Below are 8,448 nucleotides of genomic sequence, written 5' to 3'. Positions count from 1 at the left end.
GTGTTGTGTTTGAGTTTTCTTCGAATTAGTCTAAACACTGTAAGTGAAACTTGCAGACGATTTAGATTCAGAAGTATTTGGACAAAGACCGAGTTTAAATTCTCTTCCCAAAAATGATTCCATTCATCCATCCATCCATCCATTTTCTGAGCCACTTCTCCTCACAAGGGTCGCGGGCGTGCTGGAGCCTATCCCAGCTATCATCGGGCAGGAGGCGGGGTACACGCTGAACTAATTGGCAGCCAATCGCAGGGCACATAGAAACAAACACCCATTCACACACACTTTCACACCTAGGGGCAATTAACCTGCCATGCATGTTTTTGGGATGTGGGAGGAAACCGGAGTGCCCGGAGAAAACCCACGCAGGCACGGGGAGAACATGCAAACTCCACATAGGCGGAGCCGGGGATTGAACCCCGGCCCTCAGCACTGTGAGGCAGACGCTCTAACCAGTCGATCATTCATCCATTCTAGCCTTCACAAAACAAAACAAAAACGTATGTAATGTATTTTAATGAAGAAAATGTGCTCTCTATAACATTTCTTTTTATAAACGTATGAAAGCATACAGTAAGGGCACAGATTCTCAAAATAATGTACTAATTAAACTGTTTTTAATCACACTTTTTGCTTCAATTCAATGGTCATTATGCTGCTTCTTCCGGTGTGTGTGCCTCTGGGGGCACTGTAATCAATAGTAATATTAGTCATTCTTCGCAGAGGATAAGGAATGTATGCCTCTGAGCATTGTTATATTATCTGTCCACATGTGTTGCTCTACGGTTTCTTTTCAAATGTCTGTTGCTTAAAGGGTTATAACACCGCCACATAGATGCTATACATTAGCCAGTCTGTCTATGGTGTTTCCTATTATGTTAGCATTAAGCTACCGGTTTTAAAGCCTAAGCTTTGCGGTTGTTTTAAATACACACGTAATTCTCTTTGTTTTTTATTTAGTCTGACAGTAAACTTGGAGTGTCAATAAAGGGCTTAAAGCCTCTTTTTTTTAAGAATTGTGAACTTTATCTGCCAAACTGCTGCTTGTTGTGAGATAAAGTTCATTGCCACCATAGAACGCTTGTATCTTAAGTTTGCACTGCAAGTAAAAAAATCCCCTCAGGAAAGCCATAAGAGCATTTCAAATGCTTATCTCAACAGTCGAGGACTGAAATGAAACTGAGTACTTTCAACCCTTATGTATAGTTCAGAATTGAGGCGGATAACAGAAACTGTACGTGTTTCAAAGTGCCTAAGTAGAAGAATTTGAATATTTTTTTGTCCAGCAAAAATCTCCACCAAAGATCTTTTCAACAAATGCAGACAAGAATCAATGCAGAGAAGAAGGTGGAAATACAGCATATAGGTGGCCTGCTCAGCAGAGAAAAAGACTACAAGTGGACCCCTTAAAGGTACCATGCCATCAGAATCCAATTTGTTCTACGGTTTTATGTATAACATGGGTCAAAATGAGTCTGTGACCTGGTTTAAGTTAGACATCTATGCGGTTTGCCAATTAAATGCAGAAGAAGATCAACGCATAAGGCTTGCAAAATGACCGTATTAGATTTCTATGTATTTGTGACATCAAAAGTGAACAATTTTTTCAAGTACCTACTGACTTTGTGGTTGCTACACATCCACTCATCTCAGGAAAAATTGCTGAGTGGCAACGTGACTGCGTCTTGTACAAAGCTTAATCTTTGCCAAACTCAGTGGAGTTGAGGAATAAATGGCTTCAATTTATTTTCTAGTTTGACAAAAAAAAAAAAAAAAAAAAAGGCTTACCTTTTCAGCTACATGTTGATTATCGCACAATTTTTGGGCCACCTTTACTGTATATCCAGCGTGAAAGCTGTTTGATCAGGTTTTACCATTGCTAGGTTGAACTTGTACTGCATATTGTGTAACAACATGAAAAAAGGCTGTGCCAAGATCTGACAGTCTTTGTGTCTCTAGGTTCCAGTCCATGGTGCCAGTAAGAAAACAGACACTGAGCCAAACGTGCTCCTCATTACATTATGATCTTTATATGTTGGCTCCAACCCCATACAGTACACGTGACTGTCGATGCTTCTGCTTTTATCGATGGCTCTCCTATCTAGGCTGCTGCTTTACTGCAGAGCAACAATTGGCAGATTCCCACCTCACGCAGACAACAGATGTTCGACATAAAAAGTCTGTGACTGCGGGGTGAGAGGAAGGGAATAAACACTGTTTAAAAATGCACAACAAAGTGACAGCAAGGCTACAATGCACTCGTGGAAACTATATACCGTACAATGTGTACTGTTGGAGAAGCATTGTGATCCAATGTGTCTGATGCTTGCTTGACAAATGATTGTTAAAGACAATTCCTGAGATAGTCTGTTTTCTTAATTTTGTAGCATTCTCTTGACTGTCAACTGCCACGATTTGGTGAGCTTGGAGCATTCTCTTGACTTGTTAGATTTTTTTTTTTTGTCCAGTCAGATTTCAGCCTCTTTGTGTTGCCATGTTAGAATCAGTAGTGCTGGATCTTAAACTACTGTATATTAACAATGGGACTGTTTCTTTCATCACTTTCTTTCATTTTCTGCCCTCTGATCGGTTAGTCAGAGTCAAACTTCAACTTAACTTCAACTAGCAAAACACGTCTGCTGTAATCCGCACAAATTAATACATTTCATAATCAACATCATTGGTGACTGCGATGTATTTTATTTAGAGTTTTTGTCATCTTACTGTATTAATATTGATTTTGAACTGCTGCAGATGATGTACATGGCACATTTGCATGCTTTTATATTGTGCTTTTGTACAGCATTGATGGTTTATATAATTGTGACCTGATAGTGGTGGTGATTGAGTCAAGTAAGTACCCATGAAAGGCCCAGGTACCAAATACACATCCCACCACTGGTCTAAACGAATTGAGCCGCAACGGTATGTCAACATGGGAAAAGCGGCCTAGTCAATGCCACCAAAAGCCTTTTGCTTTTGCTTCTTCAGTGACTGGACCGTTGTATATAAAATGAGGCTTCAAAATGATGAACAATCAAGCTGTTCTCTCCACTTTTAGATGCGGTGGGCATGTCCAATGGATGCGCAGAAACCAGACTCCATTCACTGTCATCGGTCAATCAAATATCACTTCTATTCCCGGAAAAAGGGTCGCTACTTCATCGACCAGCTTTCTTATGCTTACACATAACTACATGTTTGAGCTGTGAAAACATATCGCCTTCAGTGGCTGGAATACATCCCACAGGGTCATGGCAGCGCTTTTCCACGGCATGACAACGAGGCGCTCTAAAGCGGCCACGTTAGAATACTATCTGAAGGGAACATATTCGGGGTGTGTTGAGAACTACAAAGTTCTCAGTCTTTGCACGTTTTGAGCAATTATCCTCAAACGTATCATATATTATTTTGAAAAAAAATCTGAATTTTAATTCTTTCCATATAATTGGGCAACTCAAGCTCCGGAGGTAATGGAAAGAATATTTGGCACATTAATGACACAGATGCACACATCTCCAAATGCTCCTCAAGGCTCCTTCAAGCCATTCTACATGGGATGCAGCAGAGCACATCAAGTAATGCTCTTCAGAATCCGAATCATCTTTATTTGCCAATATGTCCAAAAAACACACAAGGAATTTGTCTCCGGTAATTGGAGCCGCTCGAGTACTTGCTTTAAACTTTTAAACGGCTGCTTTAAACTTTAGCACATTTAAAAACTGCGATGACAACATTTATCTTCCCCAAACAGTTGAAATCTAGAACATCTCAATACCACCCAGCGTTTGAGCTAAATTTAGTGTCCCTTATTATATGGACTAAATTTGTCTTCATGGGGCTTTGTTGCAATCAGTATTGAGGGCAAGTGTTGTGTGATATCATTGCTTATCTTGTTTGTGTCGTCTATGGGGAGGTTTTTTTTTTTTTTTTTTTGGCAGAACTGGGCCAATCTTGTGCCTTCTGCTCACCTAATGAAAACACTGCAAATGTTATTTTGGGTTTACTTGTCAGACATATAGCGCATTCAAATGGGACAAAAATTACCATGAAAGCCACAAGAGACTGTTAAGTCCCTCTTCATTCATTACTGAGGTGATCTTGACTGTCGCTGTACAAATGTGTTCTTCAGCAGAATGCCAATGCAGTGATAAAACAGAACACAATTGAAGTGCACACATTAAGAAATCCCTTGTTCGGGATAGGAACTATCAAGGGCATCTTGGTAAGAATCAGTAGGGTTTATGCATTATTTCAAATAACCTTCACTACACACCTCGTCCCTACTCTGCAAGCCAATTTAGACTACATCTTTTCCCCAGATGTCTCCAAGATAAGTCACAAATTCTGTGAGAATCACTGCCAATCAGCTCCTAACAAATACCTTCAAGGACTTAGCAAGCTCTATGGCCTTGGTTCTTGAGTTACTGTAGCTATAGCCAGTCAATGCCAATGATGCATTTGCTTAATTATGTATGGAATGTCTATATCGCTGATCAATCTTTCCACAGTTACTTAAACATGAATTTTTTTAAGCCTGGTTATAATTTAAGGGAAAAAAAACCATCTAAGAATAATTAAAAACTATCCATCCATCCATTTTCACCTTATTACTCATGTAATTTTTCTTTTGTCTTTTTGTTTTACGTAAAACAATAAAGTTTATCAGTTTGAACATTACATATCTTGTCTTTGTAGTGTATTCAATTAAATATAGGTTGAACATGATTTTCAAATCATTGTATTCTGTTATTATTTATGTTTAACACAACATCCCAACTTCATTGGAATTGGGGTTGTACAAAAAGGCTCTTTTATCCATCCCTTCCTTACATCACCAGCTCATCATTGTACCTATCATTTTAGGTTCTGAATTAGGATATCACTTTTGTCGTACCACTGTGACAATCAAAGCTATGGGAAGGAAATATCAAGAGTGTCTCTTCTTCAAGGCAGGCAGAGATGGATGTGAGTCTGCAAATGATGTTATTGCTCCTCAGTGATGTGATTGTAAAGTGGATGTGAGAAGAACATTGCAGCAGAAAGCATGAAAGATGCATGAGTTCTCGGCAATGTTAAGAGCAAAGTGAAGGGTTAGTGTCTTGGCAACCCATAGTTGTTAAGGGGTTAATCATCCACATCGACCCAAGAATTTTTGTATGGTTTTTTTTAAACTCCATAAATATGCAATTGAACAACTTAACTCATTCTGCCACGGGGTGTAAAATGATACGAAGTAGTTTATAACACAAAAATTGAAATAACTATTTGTTTTTGTACTTATTCTCCCCAAGGCTAAACACACACACCTAAACAAACAAACTAAAAAGAAATAAGGCTTTGATGATCCATTGCTTTGTTCATGGGCTTCTACCATTGAAAGGAAACAAACACTGTCTGTTCTCTTGTTGATCCTGAAGACTTGTTATGTTTTATGTATGTTACATCTTTTACTGGTCACATCAAAATGCATAATCCTGCCAACCCTCTTTGGACTCAATTAAACTCAAACACTACATGCAAACATCCTGGTAGTGAGCGTGTGGTGTAGATATTTGTGCTTTGACCTAGAGCATTTCATTGCTACAACAACACTTTGACCTTGCAACATTTTGCTTTGTAACTGACATCAACTGCATGTCAATTTTTTTATTTAAAATACTGTAGGTTAATCAGTGAAATACATCTCTATCCTTATATGCATACACATTATTAGATTCAAAACTTTGTGTACAATCTAAGGTTTAGTCAAACAGTCAACCTTGGTTGGAACGACCCAGTTTACAAACGAATTGGTTTTATGAACAAGGTGTCTGGTAGGCATCCTAATCAGATGCTCAAGCCACCACATCTGGCTCCTCTCAATGTGGAGGAGCAGCGGCTCTACTCTGAGCCGGATGACCGAGCTTCTCACCTTATCTCTAAGGGAGAGCCCGGACACCCTGCGGAGGAAACACATTTTGGCCGCTTGTAACCGGGATCTTGTTTGTTGGACTCACAGCTTGTGACCATAGGTGAGGGTAGGAACGTAGATCCCCAACTTAACTGTTGTGTCAAGATTTGGCATCTTGAAGAGAGAAGGTGAAATTCAAAGCACTTTATTTGAAGATGTCTAACTTTCTCTTTTTATTCATTTGCTCTCACTGCGAAAAGCAGCCCTACTTTTATTTAGTAAATGTGAGAACATTACACAGTTGTGCTCTTAAGTTTGTTTACCAGGGCAGAATTTGTAAGATGTGTACAATTCTTTATTATGCGCTAATATCATTACATCAGTGACATAAAAATACATCAACGATGCTATCGTTTATCATGAAACATTTTGGGAAAATATATCTTTCTAAAACATTTGCTATCGTGGCCTAAGCACATAATATATCGAGAGAGCGCAAGAGCAATGGATAACACAAAAATGTTGTACAAACAGTATGAAAGATAAACAACTGTAATAAAAATCTGTACTATAGCTGGGCTGTGAATCAAGAACTGAACTACAAAGCCACGCTGTTGTAACACGTGCAGAATGTGGTTTGGCATTGTCTTGCTGAAATAAGCAGGGGCATCCATGAAAAAGATGTTGCTTGGATGGCAGCATATGTTCCAAAACCTTTCTCCAAAACCTGTATGTACCTTTCAGCATTAATGGTGCCTTCACAGATGTGTAAGTTACCCATGCCATTTGCACTAACACAGCCCCATACCATCACAGATGCTGGCTTTTGAACTTTGCGTCCATAACAGTCTGGATGGTTCTTTTCCTCTTCGGCCCGGAGGACACGACGTCCACAATTTTCAAAAACAATTTCAAATGTGGACTCGTCGGACCACAGAACACTTTTCCACTTTTCATCAGTCCATTTTAGATGAGCTCGGGCCCAGAGAAGTCGGCGGCGTTTCTGGCTTTTGCTTTGCATAGTATAGTTTCATGTTGCACTCACGCATGTAGCGCCGAACTGTATTTACTGACTTTGGTTTTCTGAAGTGTTCCTGAGCCCATGTGGTGATATCCTTTACACATTGATGTCGATTTTTGATGCAGTGCTGCCTGAGGGATCGAAGGTCACGGACATTCAATGTTGGTTTTTGGGCTTGCTGTTTACATGCAGTGATTTCTCCAGATTCTCTGAACCTTTTGATGATATTATGGATCGTAGATGATGAAATCCCTGAATTCCTTGCAATTGTACATTGAGGAACATTGTCCTTAAACTGTTCGACTATTTTCTCACGCACATTTTCACAAAGAGGTGAATTGAACCTCGCCCCATCTTTGCTTGTGAATGACTGAGCAATTCAGGGAAGCTCCTTTTATACCCAATAATGGCCCCCACCTGTTCCCAATTAGCCTGTTCCAAACAAGTGTTTGATGACCATTCCTCAACTTTCTCAGTCTTTTTTGCCACCTGTCCCACCTTTTTTGGAATGTGCTGCAGCCATAAAATTCTAAGTTAATGATTATTTGCTAAAAACAATAACGTTTATCAGTTTGAACATTAAATATCTTGTCTTTGTAGTGTATTACATTTTTTATTTATGTTTAACACAACGTCCCAACTTCATTGGAATTGGGGTTATATAATAAGACCTCAGAGTTTCATTATTATGCTACATTTTCATGATGACTGAGTGATTCTAACAAGGCACTTTATAGTGATGTCGACCCAGATGAGGAATTGATTTCTCTTTTTGTCGTTTGATTCACCGAAGAACTGGCCGTCATTCCTTGACATCTACCGCACATTCTGCTTATTGAGGAAATCGACGCAAGCTGCAGTGTGATAGGAGAAACCAACTCATCAATATCATCTCTTTTGGCATCAGCTGAGATATGGGCTGTTCTGAATTATCTTCTTGTGTATGCCTATGTATGTAAATATAGCCCACTGCATGCGTCCATAGTCAAAAAATAATGAAGAACAGCTTGGCACCACTTCCTGTCCCTGTGGCTCAGTCTCCTCCAATAGAAAAGAATCAGAAACTGGCAAAGTCAAACCGAAAACGTACAAATGAAGCCTGAGCCAAACCTCACAAAGTTAAAGTAGGTGCATGATGAGGAAGCGCATGTAGGGCAGGTTGTGACTTGGAAGAAGAAATAGTTTTGATACCGCCAACCACGGTGTAGTCAGCTTGCATTAACACTAATGAGGAGTTTTCACATAGTAGTCAGCCCTACTACCGATGTATAAATATTGAGATGAATGTTAACTTGGATTGAGAATCACTCCTGCAGAGTAAATCACATCATCTGAACAGCCTCCACAACAGTGCGGCCGAATAATATTGTTGAAAGCTGAAATCCACTACAACACCCCAAATGATGGCATCTGTCCCCTGCAGCTGTCCTTGCTGGCTCTCATCGCCTGATGTCAGGACACCTACCATAACCACTTTTTGTTGGCTTGAGGCTCAAACATTCACTGGAATGATGATGCCAGTAGTTTAGCTTGG

This window comes from Phyllopteryx taeniolatus, chromosome 3 (genome assembly GCF_024500385.1).
Source record: "Phyllopteryx taeniolatus isolate TA_2022b chromosome 3, UOR_Ptae_1.2, whole genome shotgun sequence".
In the NCBI taxonomy this organism is placed as follows: domain Eukaryota; kingdom Metazoa; phylum Chordata; class Actinopteri; order Syngnathiformes; family Syngnathidae; genus Phyllopteryx; species Phyllopteryx taeniolatus.
This window is presented reverse-complemented; position numbering follows the sequence as displayed.